This window comes from Phyllobates terribilis, unplaced genomic scaffold, assembly GCF_046119375.1.
Source record: "Phyllobates terribilis strain yellow unplaced genomic scaffold, ASM4611937v1 Scaffold_170__1_contigs__length_4071412, whole genome shotgun sequence".
NCBI lineage: Eukaryota > Metazoa > Chordata > Amphibia > Anura > Dendrobatidae > Phyllobates > Phyllobates terribilis.
The window spans coordinates 2156343-2184004 of NW_027362930.1; the positions used below are offsets into that span (position 1 = coordinate 2156343).

The 27662-nt window shown below is 46.3% G+C and overlaps 9 non-coding genes and 1 pseudogene across 9 annotated transcripts; all 10 read left to right on the plus strand.

The window, feature by feature from the left end:
- The first annotated feature begins 744 nt into the window (after nt 1-744).
- LOC141211551 (U2 spliceosomal RNA) lies at nt 745-935 on the plus strand. The gene has a single exon (XR_012281522.1). It is a non-coding gene; the product is annotated as a U2 spliceosomal RNA (small nuclear RNA).
- A 1115-nt stretch (nt 936-2050) lies between these two features.
- On the plus strand, nt 2051-2241 carry LOC141211338 (U2 spliceosomal RNA). Its single transcript, XR_012281316.1, has one exon. It is a non-coding gene; the product is annotated as a U2 spliceosomal RNA (small nuclear RNA).
- Nucleotides 2242-3356: 1115 nt separating this feature from the next.
- LOC141211827 (U2 spliceosomal RNA) lies at nt 3357-3434 on the plus strand (annotated as a pseudogene).
- Nucleotides 3435-8997: 5563 nt separating this feature from the next.
- LOC141211628 (U2 spliceosomal RNA) lies at nt 8998-9195 on the plus strand. Its single transcript, XR_012281595.1, has one exon. It is a non-coding gene; the product is annotated as a U2 spliceosomal RNA (small nuclear RNA).
- A 1115-nt stretch (nt 9196-10310) lies between these two features.
- Nucleotides 10311-10501, plus strand: LOC141211517 (U2 spliceosomal RNA). The gene has a single exon (XR_012281489.1). It is a non-coding gene; the product is annotated as a U2 spliceosomal RNA (small nuclear RNA).
- A 1115-nt stretch (nt 10502-11616) lies between these two features.
- On the plus strand, nt 11617-11807 carry LOC141211340 (U2 spliceosomal RNA). The gene has a single exon (XR_012281317.1). It is a non-coding gene; the product is annotated as a U2 spliceosomal RNA (small nuclear RNA).
- A 6173-nt stretch (nt 11808-17980) lies between these two features.
- LOC141211664 (U2 spliceosomal RNA) lies at nt 17981-18172 on the plus strand. The gene has a single exon (XR_012281620.1). It is a non-coding gene; the product is annotated as a U2 spliceosomal RNA (small nuclear RNA).
- A 1115-nt stretch (nt 18173-19287) lies between these two features.
- On the plus strand, nt 19288-19478 carry LOC141211341 (U2 spliceosomal RNA). The gene has a single exon (XR_012281318.1). It is a non-coding gene; the product is annotated as a U2 spliceosomal RNA (small nuclear RNA).
- A 1115-nt stretch (nt 19479-20593) lies between these two features.
- LOC141212004 (U2 spliceosomal RNA) lies at nt 20594-20784 on the plus strand. The gene has a single exon (XR_012281824.1). It is a non-coding gene; the product is annotated as a U2 spliceosomal RNA (small nuclear RNA).
- A 1118-nt stretch (nt 20785-21902) lies between these two features.
- On the plus strand, nt 21903-22093 carry LOC141211467 (U2 spliceosomal RNA). The gene has a single exon (XR_012281441.1). It is a non-coding gene; the product is annotated as a U2 spliceosomal RNA (small nuclear RNA).
- The last annotated feature ends 5569 nt before the right edge of the window (nt 22094-27662 follow it).

Consider the following 27662-nt stretch of genomic DNA (forward strand, 5'->3'; position numbering starts at 1 on the left):
AATGCCCTTGTTATCAACAGCAGCCTTTTAAATTCACCTGAGCTAACAGGTATGTGCGCTGGTTACTCTGCTGCGCTTAAAATTTCTTTTTTGGTTTACTACAATGCCTTTTCTGAAACGTTGTCTCCCTCTGCTGGAACACTGACTTCTTTCATTTAATGCCTGCAGACTATAAAAGAGAACCCAACCCAAAAAGTTTGGTTGATTAGTCTGTGGCATTCTGTTAAACTGTTGCTTATGGCGGTCTCTGTGAGCTTCTCAGCGACATTCAGCCAGCCAGGTATCCTGCCTGCAGTAGATGGAATGTGGCAATGGAACGCTGGCTGCGCGTGTCATAATAGGCTCTGAGCCTTTATATACCTGTGCACAGCAGCAGCCACCTTCAGTCTGCTGCTGGACAGCCAGCAGCAGCAGCAGCAGGAGAGGTATGTAATCAGGAGCCCTCCTGCTAAGGGTAGACAGCTGCTCGTTCCACCCCACCCCCCGCCTTAATTGGTTCTCCTCCCTTCCAACGGTGTTGAGGCGGGTGGGAACAGCAGGGGGTGAAGGTGCTGTGTTTAAAGAGGTGGAGTTATGCAGATCTAAAACGCGTGGATTGCAGCAGCAGCAAGCCGAAAAGTGCAGGCATGTAAGGGATCTAGAGGTTGACAACATGTCTTCTTAACGGGAGTCCAGGAGCTCATCTCCACAAATGGACTTTTCAGGATCCTTGGGTGGCTCCGTAGTTTGAAACCAATTCTGGTTATCGCTTCTCGGCCTTTTGGCTAAGATCAAGTGTAGTATCTGTTCTTATCAGTTTAATATCTGATACGTCCCCTATCTGGGGACCATATATTAAATGGAATTTTAGAACAGGGAGATGGAAAAAGAGCTTGCTCTGTCCACTCCACGCATTGACCTGGTATTGAAGTATCTCCAGGACCGGTGCACCCCTTCTTTAATGCAGTTTCTAAAATCAGAAAGAATTGAATTCAATGTTTTTTGTTCATTTTGCTTGTTTGTCGGATTTTGGGATGGACTCTTTGGCTTTGCTTTTCTTCTCCTCATTGGATTTTTCATGTTCAAAGTTGCAGAAGCCAGATTACAAGCTCATTTTGGTTCAACTTCAGCAACTGTGCATTGCATTGCCATGTAATGTGATGCAATGCTATCTTTCTAGCTCTCCCTTTTTACTTCCTTTTGGATAAACAGACATATTAGGCAAGCATTTTGGAGCTTTCACCTAAATAACTACAGGTGGTGAGATAAGCTGCACAATATAATTGACCTTTCAGTATATTGTTGCACACACACCATCTATTTAGCACATGCCCTTGTTATCAACAGCAGCCTTTTAAACTCACCTGAGCTAACAGGTATGTGCGCTGGTTACTCTGCTGCGCTTAAAATTTCTTTTTTGGTTTGCTACAATGCCTTTTCTGAAACGTTGTCTCCCTCTGCTGGAACACTGACTTCTTTCATTTAATGCCTGCAGACTATAAAAGAGAACCCAACCCAAAAAGTTTGGTTGATTAGTCTGTGGCATTCTGTTAAACTGTTGCTTATGGCGGTCTCTGTGAGCTTCTCAGCGACATTCAGCCAGCCAGGTATCCTGCCTGCAGTAGATGGAATGTGGCAATGGAACGCTGGCTGCGCGTGTCATAATAGGCTCTGAGCCTTTATATACCTGTGCACAGCAGCAGCCACCTTCAGTCTGCTGCTGGACAGCCAGCAGCAGCAGCAGCAGGAGAGGTATGTAATCAGGAGCCCTCCTGCTAAGGGTAGACAGCTGCTCGTTCCACCCCACCCCCCGCCTTAATTGGTTCTCCTCCCTTCCAACGGTGTTGAGGCGGGTGGGAACAGCAGGGGGTGAAGGTGCTGTGTTTAAAGAGGTGGAGTTATGCAGATCTAAAACGCGTGGATTGCAGCAGCAGCAAGCCGAAAAGTGCAGGCATGTAAGGGATCTAGAGGTTGACAACATGTCTTCTTAACGGGAGTCCAGGAGCTCATCTCCACAAATGGACTTTTCAGGATCCTTGGGTGGCTCCGTAGTTTGAAACCAATTCTGGTTATCGCTTCTCGGCCTTTTGGCTAAGATCAAGTGTAGTATCTGTTCTTATCAGTTTAATATCTGATACGTCCCCTATCTGGGGACCATATATTAAATGGATTTTTAGAACAGGGAGATGGAAAAAGAGCTTGCTCTGTCCACTCCACGCATTGACCTGGTATTGCAGTATCTCCAGGACCGGTGCACCCCTTCTTTAATGCAGTTTCTAAAATCAGAAAGAATTGAATTCAATGTTTTTTGTTCATTTTGCTTGTTTGTCGGATTTTGGGATGGACTCTTTGGCTTTGCTTTTCTTCTCCTCATTGGATTTTTCATGTTCAAAGTTGCAGAAGCCAGATTACAAGCTCATTTTGGTTCAACTTCAGCAACTGTGCATTGCATTGCCATGTAATGTGATGCAATGCTATCTTTCTAGCTCTCCCTTTTTACTTCCTTTTGGATAAACAGACATATTAGGCAAGCATTTTGGAGCTTTCACCTAAATAACTACAGGTGGTGAGATAAGCTGCACAATATAATTGACCTTTCAGTATATTGTTGCACACACACCATCTATTTAGCAAATGCCCTTGTTATCAACAGCAGCCTTTTAAACTCACCTGAGCTAACAGGTATGTGCGCTGGTTACTCTGCTGCGCTTAAAATTTCTTTTTTGGTTTGCTACAATGCCTTTTCTGAAACGTTGTCTCCCTCTGCTGGAACACTGACTTCTTTCATTTAATGCCTGCAGACTATAAAAGAGAACCCAACCCAAAAAGTTTGGTTGATTAGTCTGTGGCATTCTGTTAAACTGTTGCTTATGGCGGTCTCTGTGAGCTTCTCAGCGACATTCAGCCAGCCAGGTATCCTGCCTGCAGTAGATGGAATGTGGCAATGGAACGCTGGCTGCGCGTGTCATAATAGGCTCTGAGCCTTTATATACCTGTGCACAGCAGCAGGCACCTTCAGTCTGCTGCTGGACAGCCAGCAGCAGCAGCAGCAGGAGAGGTATGTAATCAGGAGCCCTCCTGCTAAGGGTAGACAGCTGCTCGTTCCACCCCACCCCCCGCCTTAATTGGTTCTCCTCCCTTCCAACGGTGTTGAGGCGGGTGGGAACAGCAGGGGGTGAAGGTGCTGTGTTTAAAGAGGTGGAGTTATGCAGATCTAAAACGCGTGGATTGCAGCAGCAGCAAGCCGAAAAGTGCAGGCATGTAAGGGATCTAGAGGTTGACAACATGTCTTCTTAACGGGAGTCCAGGAGCTCATCTCCACAAATGGACTTTTCAGGATCCTTGGGTGGCTCCGTAGTTTGAAACCAATTCTGGTTATCGCTTCTCGGCCTTTTGGCTAAGATCAAGTGTAGTATCTGTTCTTTTAAGAACACAAGAGCTACGATCTACACTTGACGAGAGCGATCGAACTCGGAAGGAGAAGAGCTTCGGATCCCAGCTGACATCGGAGAACGAAGGCGGATATCGGTGGGAGGAAGAAGCTCTAAAGAATCCAGAAGAAGACGAAGACTCGGAGAAGAATCGGGCTGTCCTGTGGAATCTTCGAGGAAGAAAATCATCGAGACAAAGACCTTTCGGGGAATTTGTCCAGAACACGACGGGAGAAGAATCTGCATAGCTCCACCCATTCCGGGAAGAGTTCCAGATCCAGCTCCAAGAAGTAACTGCAGGAGGAAAGCCATGGCAAGCGCTGCGAGGAAGGCCGAAAAGAAGAGCCTGGAGCTGGGGACAGCCAGGAGGGCCCAGCCAGGAGCCGATTCTGACCCCAAGGACTCTGCCTCCACGACTGGCCAGCAGAAGGGACCCCAGAAGCCCCGCCACGAAGCTCCAGCCCTGGAGCCATGGATGCGGCAGACGGTGGCCCTGAAGCTGAAGGAAGTGGATGGGAGGGTGCCGGACATGTCCTCGGACGTGTTCTGCCAGAAGATGCTGCTGGATCGAGGCTTCTCCAGGTCGGACACCCTCAGCATCCAGACCTTCTTGACGGGGATCTTCTTCGTCACCTTCGCCACTGTGAACACCTGCAGGAGGTTCTGGGAAATGGTAAGCGCAAAAGGACCGGATAATTCTTTCTCTGCCTTTACAGGTAGCTTCCCTATCCAGAGGGATGAAAGGAGGATCACGGTCTCCATGCGCAACCCGCACACCCCAGGCCAAGACATCTGTACCTTCCTGAGACGCTTCTGTTTGGTTGTGAAGGAACCCTCTCACATCCTGAATGGACTCGGCTTCTGGACAGGTAAGTGGTCGGTGACCGTTAGACTTCACAGGGACCTGGCGTACTCAGACGGACTTCGGCACCTGCCCCCGACATTCTCCCTGGGCAACTCCTACGGCCTCATCTATTACCCGGACATGCCGCGGAACTGCAGGAGATGCGGCAAGAACGGCCACGAGATGAAGGACTGCAAGGAGGATGCCTGCAGGATTTGTCGAGTGACGGGACACAGCTCGAAGGACTGCCTGAAGAAGACGTCCTGCAACCTGTGTGGGCTGGCGGCTCATCTGTACAAGGATTGCCCCAGGCGTGAGAGATCCTGGGCATCGGTGGTTGCGACGACCCCAGCTACGGAGGACAAGGCCCCGACGACCAGGCCTGTGAAGGTCAAGGACGCGACGACCAAGGCCCCAGCGGCCAAGGCCGAGACGACCAAGGCCAAAGCGGTCAAGGAGTCGGTGGCCAAAGCCCCAGCGACGGTCCCAGCAGCTCCGAAGCAGAAGAAAAAGTCAAAGGAGGGTAAGAGTTCTGTCAACCCTCTCTCGATCCCTCCCCCTGCCACCCCCGTCCAATCCCCCCCCACCCCGGCCACCCCTGCTGAGGATTCCACTTCCTCTTCCTCCTTCCCCTACTCCTCAGCAGGTGTCCTTTCCCCTGCCCCGGCAGCCACTCTCCCTCCCCAGACCATGGTAGCGGTGGAATTAACCTTTCCTCCACCCGCCGCTATCTATTCCGAGGAGGATTTTCCCCTTCTTGTCTCCCCAGTTCCAACCCGGGGAAAGAGGAAGGTGGAGGACAGCCCTGCTACTGAATCCTCCAAAAAGAAGATTCTGGATTTCGTAGGCGAAAAGGAGGATACCCTCCCTGAGCCAGAAGAGATGGAGCACATGGTTGAGACCCTGGTGGCCGAGCCAGAAGAGGAGGAACTGGTGGTCGCCGAGATCGAGGCCGCGCTGCTTGACCAGATGGAGGAAGAGGGCCTGCTGGTGATCCCGTCACCAGCAGTCAACACCGACGAGGGACCACCCGACCGGAGTGGTAACTAAGGTGTATTGCCTGCGCTAACTTTTTCTTTTTTCCCTACATGATGGCTAATATTAACTTATTTTCCATTAATGTCAGGAGCATCAAGGACAAGTTCAGACGTCAGACTATTTATGCCTTCCTTACTTCCCAGTTGTGTGATGTTTATATGTTGCAGGAATGTTCCCTTCCCTCCTCTAGGTCCTTCAAACATCTGGCCAGGGAGTGGTCCCACGGTCCATCCTACTGGTCCGGTGGGGGTGACTGCAAGTCTGCGGGGGTCGCAATTCTGATCAGGGGGGGCGCATTCACGCTTGAGTCCGTCCAGGAGCTCATCTGCGGCAGGGCTCTTGTTGTAGATGGCAACTGGGCGGGAGAACCTGTCAGGTTCATCAACGTGTATGCGTCCCCACTGAAGAATGAGCGTTTGGAGCTTTTCCAGACCCTGCGGCTTCAGCTTGCCACCACCAGGACCTTAGTGATGGCCGGGGATTTCAACTGCCCCATCGAGGAGGACGGTCGTAGTTCTGGCACATCTGCCAAGTTGGACATCACGTCCAAGCTGCTCATCGAGATGGTAACCGAGGCCTCTCTTCAGGACGTGGTGGGCTCCATGGGGAGAGGCTCCACGAACTATTCGTGGAGCCGACCCGATGGCTCACTCCGCTCCAGGATTGACTTTGTGTTCACCTCTCGGGCAGTCAGGCAGAGTAGGCACTCGATGGTCTCCTGCTTCTTCTCCGACCACAGAGCCATTCACTTACAAGGTGTCCTCGGCGACGGTTTTCCGTCCGGCCCCGGCTCCTGGAAGCTGAATTGTGCTCTGCTGGCTCAGGATGAAGTCGTGGAGGAGCTGAGAGCAGCCTACGCAATGTGGCAGTCCTACAAGGGTAGCTTCCAAACAGTCTCTGATTGGTGGGAATATGTTAAACTTGAGTTTCGCTGTTTCTTTCAGGCCAAGGGTCGACAACAGGCGTGTGAGAAGAGGAGGGACTTCAGAGGGCTGCAGCGCGAGCTGCGGTCGCTGCAGGACCTTCTTCACTGCGGCTGGGACGTGAGGGAGGAGCTGGAGGAGACCAAGAAGAGCCTGAAAAGGCACTTTGAGGAGGAGTCCAAGCGAATCATCTTCCGTTCCAAAGTGGAGAATCTGGAGAAGGGTGAGAAATGTAACTCATTCTTTTTCAGGAAACTTCATGCCGGTCACACGCCCCTGAACGAGCTGCGAGACGAGAGCGGAAACATGCGACGTGGGAAGGAGGACGTGATGAGGGTCGTCAGCGACTTCTACAGCGAACTCTACTCCCACAAGACTACCGACCCCGACGCTGCTGATAAGTTCCTGTCAGGTATCACTAACCATCTTGATCCTGCAGGCACGGCAGCCTTGGACAAACCTCTGATGGTGGGCGAATTGCTCTCTGCCGCTAAATCCTTTAGGACCGGCAGGACCCCGGGCAGTGATGGTCTTCCAGCGGAGCTCTATGTAGCGCTGGGAGACCTCATCTGTCCGGACCTGTTGGACCTGTACGAGGAGATGGTGGTGGAGGGTAGAATGCCTCCATCTTTGAGGGAAGGAATGGTCACGATCCTGTACAAGCGGAAGGGAGAGAGGTGCGACCTGAGGAATTGGCGTCCCATCACTCTGCTCAACGTGGACTACAAGATCCTGGCCAAGACGATGGCGACACGACTTAAGACGGTCATCGGACGGATCATCCACCCGGACCAGACCTGCGGCATCCCTGGACGTCGCATCGCAGACAGCCTCGCTCTCGTGCGGGACACGGTCGAGTACATCAAGGTCCGCCGCGCACACGCGGCCCTGGTCTCCTTGGATCAGGAGAAGGCCTTCGACCGGGTTTCCCACGAGTTCATGGGCCGAGCTCTGCACCGGTTAGGTTTGGGTAACATGTTTTGTTCGTATGTCCGTCTGATGTATTTTGATATCCACAGCTCGGTGTTGGTGAACGGCTGGAAGACTGACCCCTTCCCTGTCCTCTCTGGGGTCAGACAAGGCTGCCCTCTATCACCTCTTCTTTTTGTTTGTGTTATAGAACTCTTCGCAGAGGCTATCCGGCAGAATGGAGAGATCAGAGGGATCACCGCACCGGGTCCGGGACGACACGAGGTCAAGTGCTCGCTCTACATGGACGACGTCACCGTCTTCTGCGCTGATCGTGGTTCAGTCGACGCCCTCGTCCAGACGTGTGAGAGGTTCGGCCGGGCTTCAGGGGCCAAAGTCAACTGCAGGAAGTCGGAAGCCATGCTCTTCGGGGATTGGCAGCCGGCCTCCTCCGCCCCCTTCCCCTTCAACATTCAACCGGATTTCCTCAAGGTGCTGGGAGTCTGGTTCGGGAAGGAAGGAGCGGCCCTCAAGTCCTGGCAAGAACGCTTGGCCAAGGTGAAGCAACGGATCGGACTCTGGAGCCTCAGACACCTCACTTGTGAGGGTAAGGCACTCATCCTGCGTAATGAGGTCCTGCCCGTCTTGCAGTACACGGCGCAGGCCTGGCCCCCACACGTCACTGTGTGCAGGGCCATTACCAGGACAGTGTTTCACTTTGTCTGGGGATCCAAGATGGACAGAGTCAGGCGGGCCGTCATGTACAAGGAGCCTCGCAAGGGTGGGAAGGGCGTTCCAGATATCCCCACCCTCCTGCGATCCTCTTTTGTGTGTGATTGTGTCCGCCGGACTTTGCAAGTCAAGAATGGCTCCGCGGGCAGGTCCATGTCTCGCTTCTTCCTGCTTCCTCTTTGGAGGCGACTCGGCTGGGACAAGTGGGACAGCTCCTTCCCCTACAACTGGACGACGCCATGGTTCTACGGAGACGTCGTTCGATTTGTGGGGGAGCATCAACTGGAGGGACTCAAGCCCGACTTGTGGAAGCCCAAAACTATCCACAAGCTAATCAGAGCCAAGGATGACGTGGAGAACATCACAGGACTTCACCAGGACACGCTGGAGACTGTGTGGACAAATGTGTCGTCTGACAGGCTGACCAACGGGCACAAGGACTTGTCGTGGATGGCGATTCAGGGCGGACTGCCCGTCCGGTCATTCATGCATGCCCGGAACCTGTGCAAGACCCGGTACTGCCCAAGGTGCCCCTTCGTGGAGGAAACATCTTTGCACACTTTTTGGGACTGCGGATTTGCACAGCGCCTATTGACTGCACTTGAGGACGACCTGAGGAACTCTGTCCCCAGGGCGAGCCTATCGCACCATTCTGTGCTTTACGGACTCTTCCCTGGGGTTCATACCGTCGGAGCCATCCAGGAGGCTTGGCGCCTTATGAACTGCTTCAAGGATGCCGTTTGGGTCGCCAGGAACCGGCTCATCTTGAGGAGGGAGAGGATGTCCATCCAGGACTGCCGCAGGCTGATCCACAGCCTGCTCAGAGACTATTCCATCATGGACGGTCCGGAGGACGAGGACGAGGACTAAACCCCTCCTCCCCCTCTCCCCTTATGTGTCTTGTCTTTCAATAAAGCTTCGGGCCTGTGATTTTCCCCTCCCCATCCCCTTTTTCCCAATCCCCATCCCTTATCACGGTTCGTCGTACTGTATTGATTGACATGCTTTTCTTTCAGATTGAGTGTTTTGTGTAGCATAGGGGTGTGATGTGTCTAGTTAGTGCGTCGTATCCTCATGCTATGTAAATATGATGTAGAATTCTGTGTGTACTGGGCTGCGGCACTGTACACTGTCTGTTAACTTATTTTTTGTGCTAATAAAAGATATATTCAATCAAAAAAAAAAATCTGTTCTTATCAGTTTAATATCTGATACGTCCCCTATCTGGGGACCATATATTAAATGGATTTTTAGAACAGGGAGATGGAAAAAGAGCTTGCTCTGTCCACTCCACGCATTGACCTGGTATTGCAGTATCTCCAGGACCGGTGCACCCCTTCTTTAATGCAGTTTCTAAAATCAGAAAGAATTGAATTCAATGTTTTTTGTTCATTTTGCTTGTTTGGCGGATTTTGGGATGGACTCTTTGGCTTTGCTTTTCTTCTCCTCATTGGATTTTTCATGTTCAAAGTTGCAGAAGCCAGATTACAAGCTCATTTTGGTTCAACTTCAGCAACTGTGCATTGCATTGCCATGTAATGTGATGCAATGCTATCTTTCTAGCTCTCCCTTTTTACTTCCTTTTGGATAAACAGACATATTAGGCAAGCATTTTGGAGCTTTCACCTAAATAACTACAGGTGGTGAGATAAGCTGCACAATATAATTGACCTTTCAGTATATTGTTGCACACACACCATCTATTTAGCAAATGCCCTTGTTATCAACAGCAGCCTTTTAAACTCACCTGAGCTAACAGGTATGTGCGCTGGTTACTCTGCTGCGCTTAAAATTTATTTTTTGGTTTGCTACAATGCCTTTTCTGAAACGTTGTCTCCCTCTGCTGGAACACTGACTTCTTTCATTTAATGCCTGCAGACTATAAAAGAGAACCCAACCCAAAAAGTTTGGTTGATTAGTCTGTGGCATTCTGTTAAACTGTTGCTTATGGCGGTCTCTGTGAGCTTCTCAGCGACATTCAGCCAGCCAGGTATCCTGCCTGCAGTAGATGGAATGTGGCAATGGAACGCTGGCTGCGCGTGTCATAATAGGCTCTGAGCCTTTATATACCTGTGCACAGCAGCAGCCACCTTCAGTCTGCTGCTGGACAGCCAGCAGCAGCAGCAGCAGGAGAGGTATGTAATCAGGAGCCCTCCTGCTAAGGGTAGACAGCTGCTCGTTCCACCCCACCCCCCGCCTTAATTGGTTCTCCTCCCTTCTAACGGTGTTGAGGCGGGTGGGAACAGCAGGGGGTGAAGGTGCTGTGTTTAAAGAGGTGGAGTTATGCAGATCTAAAACGCGTGGATTGCAGCAGCAGCAAGCCGAAAAGTGCAGGCATGTAAGGGATCTAGAGGTTGACAACATGTCTTCTTAACGGGAGTCCAGGAGCTCATCTCCACAAATGGACTTTTCAGGATCCTTGGGTGGCTCCGTAGTTTGAAACCAATTCTGGTTATCGCTTCTCGGCCTTTTGGCTAAGATCAAGTGTGGTATCTGTTCTTATCAGTTTAATATCTGATACGTCCCCTATCTGGGGACCATATATTAAATGGATTTTTAGAACAGGGAGATGGAAAAAGAGCTTGCTCTGTCCACTCCACGCATTGACCTGGTATTGCAGTATCTCCAGGACCGGTGCACCCCTTCTTTAATGCAGTTTCTAAAATCAGAAAGAATTGAATTCAATGTTTTTTGTTCATTTTGCTTGTTTGTCGGATTTTGGGATGGACTCTTTGGCTTTGCTTTTCTTCTCCTCATTGGATTTTTCATGTTCAAAGTTGCAGAAGCCAGATTACAAGCTCATTTTGGTTCAACTTCAGCAACTGTGCATTGCATTGCCATGTAATGTGATGCAATGCTATCTTTCTAGCTCTCCCTTTTTACTTCCTTTTGGATAAACAGACATATTAGGCAAGCATTTTGGAGCTTTCACCTAAATAACTACAGGTGGTGAGATAAGCTGCACAATATAATTGACCTTTCAGTATATTGTTGCACACACACCATCTATTTAGCAAATGCCCTTGTTATCAACAGCAGCCTTTTAAACTCACCTGAGCTAACAGGTATGTGCGCTGGTTACTCTGCTGCGCTTAAAATTTCTTTTTTGGTTTGCTACAATGCCTTTTCTGAAACGTTGTCTCCCTCTGCTGGAACACTGACTTCTTTCATTTAATGCCTGCAGACTATAAAAGAGAACCCAACCCAAAAAGTTTGGTTGATTAGTCTGTGGCATTCTGTTAAACTGTTGCTTATGGCGGTCTCTGTGAGCTTCTCAGCGACATTCAGCCAGCCAGGTATCCTGCCTGCAGTAGATGGAATGTGGCAATGGAACGCTGGCTGCGCATGTCATAATAGGCTCTGAGCCTTTATATACCTGTGCACAGCAGCAGCCACCTTCAGTCTGCTGCTGGACAGCCAGCAGCAGCAGCAGCAGGAGAGGTATGTAATCAGGAGCCCTCCTGCTAAGGGTAGACAGCTGCTCGTTCCACCCCACCCCCCGCCTTAATTGGTTCTCCTCCCTTCTAACGGTGTTGAGGCGGGTGGGAACAGCAGGGGGTGAAGGTGCTGTGTTTAAAGAGGTGGAGTTATGCAGATCTAAAACGCGTGGATTGCAGCAGCAGCAAGCCGAAAAGTGCAGGCATGTAAGGGATCTAGAGGTTGACAACATGTCTTCTTAACGGGAGTCCAGGAGCTCATCTCCACAAATGGACTTTTCAGGATCCTTGGGTGGCTCCGTAGTTTGAAACCAATTCTGGTTATCGCTTCTCGGCCTTTTGGCTAAGATCAAGTGTAGTATCTGTTCTTATCAGTTTAATATCTGATACGTCCCCTATCTGGGGACCATATATTAAATGGATTTTTAGAACAGGGAGATGGAAAAAGAGCTTGCTCTGTCCACTCCACGCATTGACCTGGTATTGCAGTATCTCCAGGACCGGTGCACCCCTTCTTTAATGCAGTTTCTAAAATCAGAAAGAATTGAATTCAATGTTTTTTGTTCATTTTGCTTGTTTGTCGGATTTTGGGATGGACTCTTTGGCTTTGCTTTTCTTCTCCTCATTGGATTTTTCATGTTCAAAGTTGCAGAAGCCAGATTACAAGCTCATTTTGGTTCAACTTCAGCAACTGTGCATTGCATTGCCATGTAATGTGATGCAATGCTATCTTTCTAGCTCTCCCTTTTTACTTCCTTTTGGATAAACAGACATATTAGGCAAGCATTTTGGAGCTTTCACCTAAATAACTACAGGTGGTGAGATAAGCTGCACAATATAATTGACCTTTCAGTATATTGTTGCACACACACCATCTATTTAGCAAATGCCCTTGTTATCAACAGCAGCCTTTTAAACTCACCTGAGCTAACAGGTATGTGCGCTGGTTACTCTGCTGCGCTTAAAATTTCTTTTTTGGTTTGCTACAATGCCTTTTCTGAAACGTTGTCTCCCTCTGCTGGAACACTGACTTCTTTCATTTAATGCCTGCAGACTATAAAAGAGAACCCAACCCAAAAAGTTTGGTTGATTAGTCTGTGGCATTCTGTTAAACTGTTGCTTATGGCGGTCTCTGTGAGCTTCTCAGCGACATTCAGCCAGCCAGGTATCCTGCCTGCAGTAGATGGAATGTGGCAATGGAACGCTGGCTGCGCGTGTCATAATAGGCTCTGAGCCTTTATATACCTGTGCACAGCAGCAGCCACCTTCAGTCTGCTGCTGGACAGCCAGCAGCAGCAGCAGCAGGAGAGGTATGTAATCAGGAGCCCTCCTGCTAAGGGTAGACAGCTGCTCGTTCCACCCCACCCCCCGCCTTAATTGGTTCTCCTCCCTTCTAACGGTGTTGAGGCGGGTGGGAACAGCAGGGGGTGAAGGTGCTGTGTTTAAAGAGGTGGAGTTATGCAGATCTAAAACGCGTGGATTGCAGCAGCAGCAAGCCGAAAAGTGCAGGCATGTAAGGGATCTAGAGGTTGACAACATGTCTTCTTAACGGGAGTCCAGGAGCTCATCTCCACAAATGGACTTTTCAGGATCCTTGGGTGGCTCCGTAGTTTGAAACCAATTCTGGTTATCGCTTCTCGGCCTTTTGGCACGATCTATCAGGTTTACCTGTGTGGTCTTGCCTGTGAGGTGCTCTTGGTACCCTTTCTCTCGGCCTGGGGGGATCGTTCCTCTTCGGAGGGACTTAACCCCCCTGCTGCTATTGGGAGGAAGGATTAGTCCGGGAGCAACGGGAAGGGATCCCATGAAGGCTTGCGCCTTTCAGAGAGAAGAGTCGGTACGTTCCTGAGTGAAGGATGCCGGCAACGCTCACATATTCATCGGGTGATGCCCGGATGCGGAACACCGTGAGGATTGAAGTTGGAGCAGCATCGAGGATGGAGAAGAATTTGGACTACATCTGCCATAGGATTCTTCTTGGAGTTCTGGAGTTTCGGCGGGAAGACATATTCTGCTTCCAGGACAACGAGTACAAGGGGACATACACCATCACCTTCAAAAGCCAGGGATGCTGTCAGCAACTCGTACAAAAGGTAAACGAGAAAAACTACTTAGATGAGTTGGATGGACTAACCTTTTGTCTCTTGTATGCTTATGACGAGATCCCCATCGTGGTGCATTTCCCGAACCCCTTTGTGGAAGCTGCAGACATCTCGACCTACCTTACCCGCTATTGTGATGATCTGAGATACCTGGGTACTGTGAAGAACGCGGTAGGCTTCTGGTGCGGCAAGAGAAGGTATATGGCCCGTCTAAAGAGGGACCTTAGTGGAGTGGGAGGAATGCTACACCCTCCCTCAACCTTCGTAATCGGTAAGAGCAGAGGCTACTTATTTTATCCTGGAATGCCAGTATGTTGCAGGAACTGTGGACAAATGGGTCATACCCAAACGTCCTGCACGGGCAGGAAAGTAGACCGCTGCAATAATTGCAGCTGTTACGGACATTTAATGAAGGACTGTCCCGCTGGGAGGAAATGTAATCTCTGCGGTGAGGCGGGGCACATGTTCCGAGGATGCCCCAACAGGACCAGGACCAGGACCTACGCAGAAGCTGCATCTTCTGAAGCTGAGCCGATGCGCCCACCGGTCTTCACTGGCAGGCCGGCGTCGGAGGGCGGTTCGAAGGGCGAGAAGGCTGGGATGGAGCAGGGAGCCGGAGGCCCCTCTGGGGCGGCACCTGCATCGAAGTCCCTTAACGATGGGCGGACCTCGCATGGACCGGAGCGGGGGGGTCCTCCTTCTGGGAGGGTATCCTCCGTATCGATGGTTCCCGATACCGATCCTGTTGGGCTGGAGGGTGGTGCCCCTGTGCGGTTGGCTACAGGGGACCACGCAGCGATGGCCTCAGGATCTTCCAGGGCGATTAGCCAGCCAGATGAGGGGGCTTTGCTTCTAGGTGGCGAACATCAGGAAATCTGTGTTGCTGATCTTGTCCTGATGGACCAGTCTCCCCCCCTGGAGGAGGTGGAGGAAGAGGAGGACTGCACCAGTGACCTAGTGGAGTCTGCCCCGAAAAAGAGACGGAATGTCGAATCCCCAGCGTCTCCTGGAATGTGGCTGGGAACCGTGACATACGAGGGGGCAACCGCCGGCTCACAGAATATCGAGTCGTTTGGGTCTTCTAGCCCGGATGTCCTGGAGCAATTTGATATACAGGGCTTTGAGTCAGGTGTCCTCATGGAAGATCCACCACCCTGACCTATGAATGCCCACAATAAGACTTGTCTCACTGAATGTGAGGTCATTAAAGAGCCCAGTTCGTAGGGCTGCTCTATTCAAGTATTTAGAAACCACTGACTTTGACATATGTTTATTACAGGAATGCGGGATACAACATGCACTAAATTATAATGATATCAAGACAGATTGGAGACTGGGGCCCTCCATCTGGTCTGGCTCCAATGACAACAAGTCAGCGGGGGTGGGCTTCCTCTGTCGTGGGAGAAATATTACTATAAATGCTGTCACAGAAATAGTACCAGGCAGAGTGGTTTTAGTGCATTTTAAATTTAATGGTTTTACCCTACGTGTAATGAATATTTATGCTCCCCCTGATAAGCAAGAGAGAATTAATTTATTTGGGATATTGCCATTGTACTGTACTGGGTCATCTCCCCTGGTCGTAGGGGGTGATTTTAATTGTCTTTGTGCTAGTGAACAACGAGCAGGGGGTGACCCTTTACGCAAATTGGATAAGTCATGTCATCTATTGAAAGATTTTATAACTGATTTTAAATTATGCGATGCGTGGAGGTCACTCCTGCCGACGGACCCTGGTTATACGTGGTCCGGAAGAGGGGTGTCCTCCAGGATCGATTTTATTTTCCTATCAGATGATTTTAACCCTGTAAAATGTGTTTTAACATCAAATATATTTTCTGACCATAAGGGCTTGGAGGTGCATCTAGAATACCGGGATGAACAGAGGGTCAACAGGGGCCTCTGGCGTCTAAGTACTTACCTGCTGGAGGACCCTCTGATTCGACAAGACTTTGGTAAAGCCTATCAAGCCTGGCGGCGACAAAAACCTTCTGATGCCCCTATGGTAACCTGGTGGGAAAATTTGAAAAAAAAAGTCAGAATGTTTTTTATAAAAGCAGGGAGACGTAAAGCTAGAGAGAAAAAAAGATGTTTTAGTGATCTTAACACCAAACTGCAAACACTTTTTAAATTCAAAGAGCTAGGGGTGGAGGTGGGAGATGATATTGCTGGCCTAAAAACTGAAATTCAGAACTGCATAGACACAAAGGGGAAAGAGATTATTTTTAACTCTAGAGTGCAGCACTTGGAGGAGGGGGAGAAGTGCTCTCGCTTCTTCTTCAAAAAAGTCATGGATAAAAGAGAAGTGATCACAAATCTAGAGGGTGAAACATCTATGCAGGGAATGTTGAATGCTACTTTTAACTTTTATAAGCATCTTTTTAGTAAAAAGTGTATAGATGAGTCCTTTTTATCTGATGCTCTTAATGATCTCGATTTTAAGTTAAATTTTACAGACCAGGAGTTTTTAGAACGCGATATTGTTTTAGAGGAATTATTTTATGTTTTTAAAAGTTTCTCTAAGGGTAAAGCACCTGGGTGTGACGGACTACCTGTAGAATTTTACCTTACTTTTTGGGACATTTTAAAAGAGGACCTTTTTATGCTTTTTAAAGAAGTTTTTATTTGTGAACAGTTGCCATTTTCGTGGAGGAGAGGAGTGGTGTCTTTGATATATAAAAAAGGTGACCGCAGTACTCTAGCGAATTGGAGACCCATAACTCTCCTAAATGTTGATTACAAGGTACTTGCTAAGGTGGTTGCAGACCGGCTCAGGAGTGTCATTGCCAAACTAATCCAGCCTGAGCAGGTTTGTAGTGTACCAGGCAGAAGTATTTCAGAGGTTTTAAACGTATTAAGGGATGTAATTTGGTATTCCAGAGACCGGGGTCAAAATGTAGCTCTTTTAGCCCTAGATTTTGAAAAAGCTTTCGATAGAGTCTCTCATAGATTTCTTTTTAGAGTTTTAAAAAGAATGGGTATCCCTAATATGCTTTTAAATTGTATTAAGATTTTATATAAAAATTGTTTTAGTCAAATTTCTCTTAATGGCTTTTTAACAGATGGAGTTCCCCTTGAGTCCGGAGTGAAGCAGGGATGCCCCTTGTCGCCCATCCTGTTCATCTGCGCCATGGAGCCCCTGCTGAGCGCAATAAGGAAAGACAAAGTGATTAGAGGGGTTCCTGTTCCAGGCGGAGGTGGCAGTGATGTGAGAGTCTTTGGCTACATGGATGACGTGACAGTTGTGTGCGTGGACCCTGCTTCCCTCCGGAGGGCGGTGTTGCGCATTGAATTTTTTTCCCAGGCATCCGGGTTTAAACTTAATTTAAATAAATCTGAATGTCTGACTTTGGGATCCTGGGACACCGCCCAACTCCCGCAGCTCACTATAAAACGAGACAATGTAAAAATTCTTGGAGTTGTTTTTAACGAGGAGAATGTGGGAACTCAAAGCTGGGAGAATGTCATAGAAAAAATGTCAAAGAAAATATCATTTTGGGGTTTGAGGTCCCTAACAATGGAGGGGAAAATTTTAATTATAAAATCAGTGTTGTTACCCCTCATACTGTATATAGCTATGGTGTACCCCCCCTCTGATGTTTTAATTAAAAAAATGACTAGGATGATCTTTATGTTTTTATGGAACTCCAAAATGGAAAAATTAAGGCGAGAAATAATGAGGAAGAATAAAATGAACGGCGGAAGGGATGTCCCCGATTTACATATTTATTTGTATTTAAATTATTTCTGCTTTTGTTTCAAACATTTTAATGGTAATAGTGCGCTAAGTTATTTTTTAAAATATACTTGTGGGATGATTTTTAAAAGATGGTTTAAGTTGTCGTTGAATTCCCCTGTTTTACTATGCCCCCCCAAACACCAAGCAATCTTAGAAAAGACTGTTCGATTTTATAGCCTTGGTGATTTTAATATGGACATTTTTAAAGACCGCAAGAAGCTTTTATCTTTTCTGAGGAGGAATGAAGATGTGACCCCCATAGTAAATTTCTCAGAAGAGAGATCGAAGCAAGTTTGGAAGAATGTCTTCGGGAAATTCTTAGCAAATGGACATAAGGACATCGCATGGATGGTGGTCCACCAGTGCCTCCCCACCAGAGAATTTCAACACAGGAGAGGCCTGGTGGCCAGAGCCAAATGCCCCAGAGACTCATGTGTTAATGACGAAACCACCTTGCACCTTATGTGGAATTGCCCATTTGCACAGGAACTTTGGCACAAAGTTGGGATTCTTTTAAAATGGACTTGCGGTTTAAGAGATTTTAACCATGAATATGTTTTATATGGCCTTTTTAAATGTCCGACCCCTCAACAGTATTGTATATGTTGGTGTATGATTAACTGTTTTAAAGACGCCCTTTGGAAGGCACGCAATATTTTACTTTTTAAACGTGATGCTATTTCTGTGAAGGATTGTCTTAAAATTGCTTTTAGCCAGATGTATATTTATTACTTGAGGGATGTCAAATGTATTGGGAGGAGGGATGCTAATCGTATATGGGGTTTTTATGGGTGGAATTCTGTGTTTTAATAATGTACTGTTTGTGTTGTTGTTTTTGATTGTAAAACATCTTTTACGCACTTAATAAATTATGTTGAAACCTGATCTGTTCTTATCAGTTTAATATCTGATACGTCCCCTATCTGGGGACCATATATTAAATGGATTTTTAGAACAGGGAGATGGAAAAAGAGCTTGCTCTGTCCACTCCACGCATTGACCTGGTATTGCAGTATCTCCAGGACCGGTGCACCCCTTCTTTAATGCAGTTTCTAAAATCAGAAAGAATTGAATTCAATGTTTTTTGTTCATTTTGCTTGTTTGTCGGATTTTGGGATGGACTCTTTGGCTTTGCTTTTCTTCTCCTCATTGGATTTTTCATGTTCAAAGTTGCAGAAGCCAGATTACAAGCTCATTTTGGTTCAACTTCAGCAACTGTGCATTGCATTGCCATGTAATGTGATGCAATGCTATCTTTCTAGCTCTCCCTTTTTACTTCCTTTTGGATAAACAGACATATTAGGCAAGCATTTTGGAGCTTTCACCTAAATAACTACAGGTGGTGAGATAAGCTGCACAATATAATTGACCTTTCAGTATATTGTTGCACACACACCATCTATTTAGCAAATGCCCTTGTTATCAACAGCAGCCTTTTAAACTCACCTGAGCTAACAGGTATGTGCGCTGGTTACTCTGCTGCGCTTAAAATTTCTTTTTTGGTTTGCTACAATGCCTTTTCTGAAACGTTGTCTCCTTCTGCTGGAACACTGACTTCTTTCATTTAATGCCTGCAGACTATAAAAGAGAACCCAACCCAAAAAGTTTGGTTGATTAGTCTGTGGCATTCTGTTAAACTGTTGCTTATGGCGGTCTCTGTGAGCTTCTCAGCGACATTCAGCCAGCCAGGTATCCTGCCTGCAGTAGATGGAATGTGGCAATGGAACGCTGGCTGCGCGTGTCATAATAGGCTCTGAGCCTTTATATACCTGTGCACAGCAGCAGCCACCTTCAGTCTGCTGCTGGACAGCCAGCAGCAGCAGCAGCAGGAGAGGTATGTAATCAGGAGCCCTCCTGCTAAGGGTAGACAGCTGCTCGTTCCACCCCACCCCCCGCCTTAATTGGTTCTCCTCCCTTCCAACGGTGTTGAGGCGGGTGGGAACAGCAGGGGGTGAAGGTGCTGTGTTTAAAGAGGTGGAGTTATGCAGATCTAAAACGCGTGGATTGCAGCAGCAGCAAGCCGAAAAGTGCAGGCATGTAAGGGATCTAGAGGTTGACAACATGTCTTCTTAACGGGAGTCCAGGAGCTCATCTCCACAAATGGACTTTTCAGGATCCTTGGGTGGCTCCGTAGTTTGAAACCAATTCTGGTTATCGCTTCTCGGCCTTTTGGCTAAGATCAAGTGTAGTATCTGTTCTTATCAGTTTAATATCTGATACGTCCCCTATCTGGGGACCATATATTAAATGGATTTTTAGAACAGGGAGATGGAAAAAGAGCTTGCTCTGTCCACTCCACGCATTGACCTGGTATTGCAGTATCTCCAGGACCGGTGCACCCCTTCTTTAATGCAGTTTCTAAAATCAGAAAGAATTGAATTCAATGTTTTTTGTTCATTTTGCTTGTTTGTCGGATTTTGGGATGGACTCTTTGGCTTTGCTTTTCTTCTCCTCATTGGATTTTTCATGTTCAAAGTTGCAGAAGCCAGATTACAAGCTCATTTTGGTTCAACTTCAGCAACTGTGCATTGCATTGCCATGTAATGTGATGCAATGCTATCTTTCTAGCTCTCCCTTTTTACTTCCTTTTGGATAAACAGACATATTAGGCAAGCATTTTGGAGCTTTCACCTAAATAACTACAGGTGGTGAGATAAGCTGCACAATATAATTGACCTTTCAGTATATTGTTGCACACACACCATCTATTTAGCAAATGCCCTTTTTATCAACAGCAGCCTTTTAAACTCACCTGAGCTAACAGGTATGTGCGCTGGTTACTCTGCTGCGCTTAAAATTTCTTTTTTGATTTGCTACAATGCCTTTTCTGAAACGTTGTCTCCCTCTGCTGGAACACTGACTTCTTTCATTTAATGCCTGCAGACTATAAAAGAGAACCCAACCCAAAAAGTTTGGTTGATTAGTCTGTGGCATTCTGTTAAACTGTTGCTTATGGCGGTCTCTGTGAGCTTCTCAGCGACATTCAGCCAGCCAGGTATCCTGCCTGCAGTAGATGGAATGTGGCAATGGAACGCTGGCTGCGCGTGTCATAATAGGCTCTGAGCCTTTATATACCTGTGCACAGCAGCAGCCACCTTCAGTCTGCTGCTGGACAGCCAGCAGCAGCAGCAGCAGGAGAGGTATGTAATCAGGAGCCCTCCTGCTAAGGGTAGACAGCTGCTCGTTCCACCCCACCCCCCGCCTTAATTGGTTCTCCTCCCTTCCAACGGTGTTGACGCGGGTGGGAACAGCAGGGGGTGAAGGTGCTGTGTTTAAAGAGGTGGAGTTATGCAGATCTAAAACGCGTGGATTGCAGCAGCAGCAAGCCGAAAAGTGCAGGCATGTAAGGGATCTAGAGGTTGACAACATGTCTTCTTAACGGGAGTCCAGGAGCTCATCTCCACAAATGGACTTTTCAGGATCCTTGGGTGGCTCCGTAGTTTGAAACCAATTCTGGTTATCGCTTCTCGGCCTTTTGGCTAAGATCAAGTGTAGTATCTGTTCTTATCAGTTTAATATCTGATATGTCCCCTATCTGGGGACCATATATTAAATGGATTTTTAGAACAGGGAGATGGAAAAAGAGCTTGCTCTGTCCACTCCACGCATTGACCTGGTATTGCAGTATCTCCAGGACCGGTGCACCCCTTCTTTAATGCAGTTTCTAAAATCAGAAAGAATTGAATTCAATGTTTTTTGTTCATTTTGCTTGTTTGTCGGATTTTGGGATGGACTCTTTGGCTTTGCTTTTCTTCTCCTCATTGGATTTTTCATGTTCAAAGTTGCAGAAGCCAGATTACAAGCTCATTTTGGTTCAACTTCAGCAACTGTGCATTGCATTGCCATGTAATGTGATGCAATGCTATCTTTCTAGCTCTCCCTTTTTACTTCCTTTTGGATAAACAGACATATTAGGCAAGCATTTTGGAGCTTTCACCTAAATAACTACAGGTGGTGAGATAAGCTGCACAATATAATTGACCTTTCAGTATATTGTTGCACACACACCATCTATTTAGCAAATGCCCTTGTTATCAACAGCAGCCTTTTAAACTCACCTGAGCTAACAGGTATGTGCGCTGGTTACTCTGCTGCGCTTAAAATTTCTTTTTTGGTTTGCTACAATGCCTTTTCTGAAACGTTGTCTCCCTCTGCTGGAACACTGACTTCTTTCATTTAATGCCTGCAGACTATAAAAGAGAACCCAACCCAAAAAGTTTGGTTGATTAGTCTGTGGCATTCTGTTAAACTGTTGCTTATGGCGGTCTCTGTGAGCTTCTCAGCGACATTCAGCCAGCCAGGTATCCTGCCTGCAGTAGATGGAATGTGGCAATGGAACGCTGGCTGCACGTGTCATAATAGGCTCTGAGCCTTTATATACCTGTGCACTGCAGCAGCCACCTTCAGTCTGCTGCTGGACAGCCAGCAGCAGCAGCAGCAGCAGGAGAGGTATGTAATCAGGAGCCCTCCTGCTAAGGGTAGACAGCTGCTCGTTCCACCCCACCCCCCGCCTTAATATGTTCTCCTCCCTTCCAACGGTGTTGAGGCGGGTGGGAACAGCAGGGGGTGAAGGTGCTGTGTTTAAAGAGGTGGAGTTATGCAGATCTAAAACGCGTGGATTGCAGCAGCAGCAAGCCGAAAAGTGCAGGCATGTAAGGGATCTAGAGGTTGACAACATGTCTTCTTAACGGGAGTCCAGGAGCTCATCTCCACAAATGGACTTTTCAGGATCCTTGGGTGGCTCCGTAGTTTGAAACCAATTCTGGTTATCGCTTCTCGGCCTTTTGGCTAAGATCAAGTGTAGTATTTGTTCTTATCAGTTTAATATCTGATACGTCCCCTATCTGGGGACCATATATTAAATGGATTTTTAGAACAGGGAGATGGAAAAAGAGCTTGCTCTGTCCACTCCACGCATTGACCTGGTATTGCAGTATCTCCAGGACCAGTGCACCCCTTCTTTAATGCAGTTTCTAAAATCAGAAAGAATTGAATTCAATGTTTTTTGTTCATTTTGCTTGTTTGTCGGATTTTGGGATGGACTCTTTGGCTTTGCTTTTCTTCTCCTCATTGGATTTTTCATGTTCAAAGTTGCAGAAGCCAGATTACAAGCTCATTTTGGTTCAACTTCAGCAACTGTGCATTGCATTGCCATGTAATGTGATGCAATGCTATCTTTCTAGCTCTCCCTTTTTACTTCCTTTTGGATAAACAGACATATTAGGCAAGCATTTTGGAGCTTTCACCTAAATAACTACAGGTGGTGAGATAAGCTGCACAATATAATTGACCTTTCAGTATATTGTTGCACACACACCATCTATTTAGCAAATGCCCTTGTTATCAACAGCAGCCTTTTAAACTCACCTGAGCTAACAGGTATGTTCGCTGGTTACTCTGCTGCACTTAAAATTTCTTTTTTGGTTTGCTACAATGCCTTTTCTGAAACGTTGTCTCCCTCTGCTGGAACACTGACTTCTTTCATTTAATGCCTGCAGACTATAAAAGAGAACCCAACCCAAAAAGTTTGGTTGATTAGTCTGTGGCATTCTGTTAAACTGTTGCTTATGGCGGTCTCTGTGAGCTTCTCAGCGACATTCAGCCAGCCAGGTATCCTGCCTGCAGTAGATGGAATGTGGCAATGGAACGCTGGCTGCGCGTGTCATAATAGGCTCTGAGCCTTTATATACCTGTGCACAGCAGCAGCCATCTTCAGTCTGCTGCTGGACAGCCAGCAGCAGCAGCAGGAGAGGTATGTAATCAGGAGCCCTCCTGCTAAGGGTAGACAGCTGCTCGTTCCACCCCACCCCCCGCCTTAATTGGTTCTCATCCCTTCCAACGGTGTTGAGGCGGGTGGGAACAGCAGGGGGTGAAGGTGCTGTGTTTAAAGAGGTGGAGTTATGCAGATCTAAAACGCGTGGATTGCAGCAGCAGCAAGCCAAAAAGTGCAGGCATGTAAGGGATCTAGAGGTTGACAACATGTCTTCTTAACGGGAGTCCAGGAGCTCATCTCCACAAATGGACTTTTCAGGATCCTTGGGTGGCTCCGTAGTTTGAAACCAATTCTGGTTATCGCTTCTCGGCCTTTTGGCTACGATCAAGTGCTTTATTGCAGGAGATTGTGGTTGAAGGGCACTCGGGTACCCCTCTCCTTGGCCTGGCAGGATCGTCCACTTTGGTGGACTTAACCTGCTTGCTGCTATTAGGGAGAGGGCTTAGTCCCAGGGTAACGAGTTGCGATCCCCCAGCTTCCAGGTGTTTTTCGCTGCAAGAACACTGGGAGCGCAGATTGCAAGCGGCTGCAATTTGCAACCTTGTTGCGTTTTTCCATGGAGGTTGACCCTAACCTCGTGCCTCTTTATGCGAGGCTAAAAAACTCTATCCGAGTTCACTTCACGGCGGGTGGCTCGGATATGAGGAAATTAGGGTATGTAGTCCAGGACGTGCTCAGGAACCTTCTTGGCGTACAAAGTAATGAAATTCTCTCCATCCAGGATTATCCCAGAAGAGGTGACTATGACATCACATTCACCGGAGAAGGTATTTTTAGAGATGTACTAGAAAAGTTAAAAAAAGTTGAAAATAGTCCTGTTTTGAAAGGGATACAAATTGTTGAGCACGTCCTGGATGAGGTAAGACTGGTTATTGTAAAAATATTTTCGCCCTTTGTTTCTGCTCCAGAAGTAATGTCATTTCTAGCAATTTATTTTAAAAGTGTTAAATGTATTGGGAAGATATTAAACGAATATAACATATGGACATCTAAGTGGAAATTCCTTGTGAAGTGTACAAGAGATCCAAATACACCAGGTGGTATACGGCTCCCCCCTGCCCGTTTCAAAATTGGGCAAACAAATGGGGATTTCTTCTTTTCTGGGATGCCAGTATATTGCAGAAATTGTGGGCGCTATGGTCATTCAAAAGAAAACTGTCATGTATCATGTAGAAATTGTGCTAGTGAAGAACATGAGACAAAAGAATGCCCTAAGGAAAAGAAATGCAGTTTTTGCCAGACTCCAGGTCACTTTTATTTTTCTTGCCCTCACAGATTTCGGGAAGATGAGCAAAATGGGAAGTCCAAGACGTCCGACCAAGGACCAAAAGATCAGACCACCCCTCAGGAGGAGGAACAACAACCTGGAGCCTCTGGAGACAATAAGGGCGTACCAAATAGTGAAGTGTCTCCAGAGTCTATGACAGGTAAAATACCAAATCCCAAAACCTGGCTGCAGGACCTGCGGGAGTCCAAAAGGAGGGCTGAGAAGGAGCAGAAGGGCACTACTGGTAAGGTCAAAAGGGACCGGCAAAAGGCCGACACAGAAGCCCATGCCCAGTCTGGGTCTCCTAGTGCTGAGGGCGCTGAGTGGATAAAGGTGGGTCCTAAGAAAAAGAAAAAGGGTGGTTCGGAGGAGGCAGCAGGAGGTGAACAGATGGACACTTCTCCAGCAGGGGATGTGGACGCTGGACCCTCAGGGGTTTCGGTCTCCGCTGCTACAGGTGGGGACCGGGATCTTGCTGCCTCTGAAGAGTCAGAGGCTCTGCCTTGTGCGCAACCTCCTCCTATAGGACGACCTTCTACAGGTCAAACAGGGGCGGCGGAACCCCTCGGAGACCCACCTGATGAGGAACTGCATGGCCAGCCAATGGAGACCCAGCGGGTTCTGCCAGCCAGCCCTCCGAGCTATGCCAGTGTAGCGTCGGGTTTATATAAATGTGGTAATCTTTCCTCCTCCACGGAGACTCTCGTGACGATACTATCAGATGAGGAGGGAGGCGCAAGCCCAGTGGTCTGATCAGGTTCATCGGACAGGTAAATCCGTTGCTCTTAGTTACCTAAGTAAAATTTCTACATTTTCTAATGATGGCTGAACTCAAAGGTATTTCCCTCAACGTGAGAGGCATAAAATCTAACACGAGAAGAACTGCTCTTTTTAATTTTTTTACGTGTTTTACTGCATCTGTATTTTTTCTGCAAGAATGTAATATCCCACATGAAATGTCATATCAAAAATATAAAGATGAGTGGAAGTGTGGGCCATCTGTCTGGTCCGGATCGAATGCTGCAGGATCAGCGGGTGTAGCCATACTTTTTAAAGGGAACGTTTTAATTGATTTTATTCAGGAAATTTTACCAGGTCGTATTTTATTAGTGAAAGCTTTTATTGATGGTATTAGATGGCAGTTTTTAAATTTTTATGGATCAACAGAGAAAAATGAAAGAGCCGAAATGCTTGATCTTTTACCATTATTTATTAATAACTCTGAACCTTTTATCTTAGCAGGGGATTTTAATTGTGTTTTAAAAGGTGAAAACCGGCGCTCCAGCTCTGTATGCAGGAACTACGATAAAACCTCAGGTATGCTACATGATATAGTCAAAGATGCTAAATTGATAGACATATATAAAGAGTGTCATAGTGATAGCCCAGAGGACGCCGGTTTCACTTGGAGCAATGCTAATTGTAGCTCTAGGATTGATTTTATTTTTGGTTCAGATAAAACAATACCTGCCAAATGTGAAGTTTTAACTAATATATTTTCAGACCATAAACTTTTATCCTTTACCATAAAAGTAAATGACAACAAAAAATGTGGTAAGAAAAGCTGGAAAATGAACGTATCCCTTTTAACCGACCCGCAGATTTTATCAGATTTTATTGAGTTTTATAGGAAATGTAGAAAAGGGAAAAAAACAAATGAGACTATGAGTGTATGGTGGGATAGAATGAAAGTAAAAATAAAAGACTTTTTTATTAAAAAGAGTATATGTAGAGCCAAAGAAAAATATGAAGAATATAGAATTTTAAATACCCGCCTACAAACATTATTTAAGCTCAGAGACAATGGGATAGATGTACAAGTTGATATTTCAAACTTAAAAGAAGAGATTTCAAAATGGCTAGAACAAAAAGGAAAAGAGATAATTTTTCGTTCTAGAGTACAACATATAGAAGAAAATGAAAAGTGTTCCAGATATTTTTTTAGGAAAAATAAAAAAGAAAAAGTGATAATTGACCATATAGATGGTGAGAATAATATAAAAAATATGCTGGGTAAAGTTGAGGGTTTTTTTTCTAATCTTTTTAATGGAAAAAATATAGATAATAAATTAATGGATGATTCGCTGCAAGGACTAACAGCTGTTTTAGATCCCGCATCCCAAGAGTTTTTATCCCAAGTTTTAACGGAACAAGAAGTGTTAAAAACTATTAAAAGTTTTAAAACTGGAAAGGTCCCTGGTCCTGATGGCATCCCAATAGAATTTTATGTATGTTTTTATGATATTTTAAAAGATGATTTGTTTTATTTGTTTACTGAGGTTTTTAATAATAAGGTTTTATTAAATTCCTGGAAGAAAGGTGAAGTCTCCCTCCTATACAAAAAAGGCGATAAATCAAAATTAGAAAACTGGAGACCAATAACACTTTTAAATTGTGACTATAAAATAATGGCTAAAATTTGTGCAAATCGTCTAAAAGAAGTCATCAGCAAAGTTATTCATTCTAATCAAGTGTGTGGGGTGCCGGGGCGCAGTATATGGGACAATCTGAATTTAGTGAAAGACTGTATTGAGGATGTGAAAGACAGAAAGGGGAAAATGGCGATTTTATCTATTGATTTTGAAAAAGCATTTGACCGTGTCTCACACTTTTATCTTTTTAAAGTTTTAGAGAAAATGGGCATACCAGAAGGGTTTTTACTATCGCTTAAAGCATTTTACAAGGATTGTACAAGTAAGATTTTAGTGAATGGTTTTAAGACACAAGAGGTATTTTTACGGTCAGGGGTGAAACAGGGATGCCCTCTGTCCCCCCTACTGTTTATCTGTGCACTGGAACCAATGTTATGTGCAATACGCCAAAATAAACAGATATGCGGTGTCCCTCTGCCTGGAAGCGGTGGTTTGGAGGCCAAGGTTGTAGGCTACATGGATGACGTGGCGGTCTTGTGTACAGATGCACCATCACTTACGGCCACTCTCCATCAATTGCAATCCTTTTGCCTAGCTTCTGGTTTTAAAATCAATTTTAATAAGTGTAACATTTTAAGTGTTGGGGGGATGATTTTACGTGATGTACCAATTAATGTCTCCGAATCCATTTCCATTTTAGGTATATCATTCACTGAAAATAATGATGGTTATAATAGTTGGGAAACAGTTACACAGAAAGTAAATACGAAAATATGTATGTGGAACATGAGGAGACTTACAATGGAGGGTAAAGTATTGGTTTTAAAAATGGTGATTTTACCTCTTTTATTGTATCTTAGCATGGTTTTCCCCCCGCCTGTTAATGTTTTAAAAAAGATAACCAAAACCTGTTTTACCTTCTTTTGGAACTCAAAAATGGAAAAGCTGAAAAGAGAAATCGTGATGAAATCAAAAGTAAAAGGTGGTAAAGATTTTCCAGATTTTAATAGGTTTCTTTTAATCCATCTGTTCGTTTACTGTTTTAATGCCCTTTTTAAGAATCACTATTGGTCCTTTTTTATGCGTTTTAATACAGGATTTTTTATGAGAAAGTTT